Source organism: Pyrus communis, chromosome 16 (genome assembly GCF_963583255.1).
Source record: "Pyrus communis chromosome 16, drPyrComm1.1, whole genome shotgun sequence".
In the NCBI taxonomy this organism is placed as follows: Eukaryota; Viridiplantae; Streptophyta; class Magnoliopsida; order Rosales; family Rosaceae; genus Pyrus; species Pyrus communis.
In genome coordinates, this window is record NC_084818.1 from 20,507,208 (window position 1) to 20,508,258 (window position 1,051).

Below are 1,051 nucleotides of genomic sequence, written 5' to 3' on the forward strand. Positions count from 1 at the left end.
CCAAATTTTTTATCGAAACAACCTGGTTCTGAAGAGTTGTCTCATTTTTGCTCATAAATTGATTTGTATTGACAGAAAGAGTATTCATGTTACCGGGAAGCTGAGTAATGACATCTTCCAAATTATTCTTCTTCTCTTGAGGTTCAAAACCTGATGGTGGCTTTTGCACATTTTGATTGTTGACCCATGAGAGATTTGGATGGTTTCTTCATCCTTGATTATAAGTGTTGGAGTATGGATCGTTACCAAGACATCTGTAAGCAAGCCCCATGTTCGCTTGCTTTTGAACAAATTTTGGAAAATCAACACCATACGGACAACCAACAGTGGCATGACCAGGAACTGCACATATGGAACAAACCTCTTGAACTGGTGCTCTCCCTTTCATAGAAAGCAAAGTATCCAGTTTACTAGCAATTGCATCGACTAGTGCATTTGAAGCAAAATCAGTAAAATTATTAATCTCAAAAACTCTTGCACACCTTCCTCTTGCTTTAGAATGTTGCGTTTCGAGTGCTACCATATCAAAAAGTGCTTGACATTCGGCTGGCATCGTGTTCTTAATTGATCCCCCTACATAGTTGTTCACTACAGCTTTGCTTGAAACTGTTAATCCCTTATAAAATATCCGCATGAGAACTAGAGTAGGTAAACCATGATGCGGGCACTGAATCAACAAATTATTGAATCTCTCCCATGCCTCAGAAAACGTCTCATTTGCCTGTTGAGTGAACTGCATGATATTATCTCTAAGGGTATCGATCTTCTAAGTCGAAAAGAATTTCTCCAAAAATTTATTCTGAATATCGTTCCAACTTGTCAAGGTTCTAGGCCTTAAAGAATTCAACCAAGTCTTCGCTTTGTCTTTCATAGTGTACGAAAAGACCTTCATCCTGAGATGTTCCTCAGTGACTCCTTCTACCAATGCCATGTTTGACACCATATTGAAGATATCTCCAATATGTGCCAATGGATCTTCAGTGCTCATGCCATGAAAAGAAGGCATCATATTGATAGGAGCATATTTATGCGACTTAAATGGCTTGTTCTC

The 1,051-nt window shown here is 38.7% G+C and overlaps 1 non-coding gene across 1 annotated transcript; it reads left to right on the top strand.

Moving 5' to 3' along the window:
* Positions 1-650: 650 nt before the first annotated feature.
* LOC137721602 (small nucleolar RNA R71) lies at positions 651-757 on the top strand. The gene has a single exon (XR_011066673.1). It is a non-coding gene; the product is annotated as a small nucleolar RNA R71 (small nucleolar RNA).
* Positions 758-1,051: the final 294 nt, after the last annotated feature.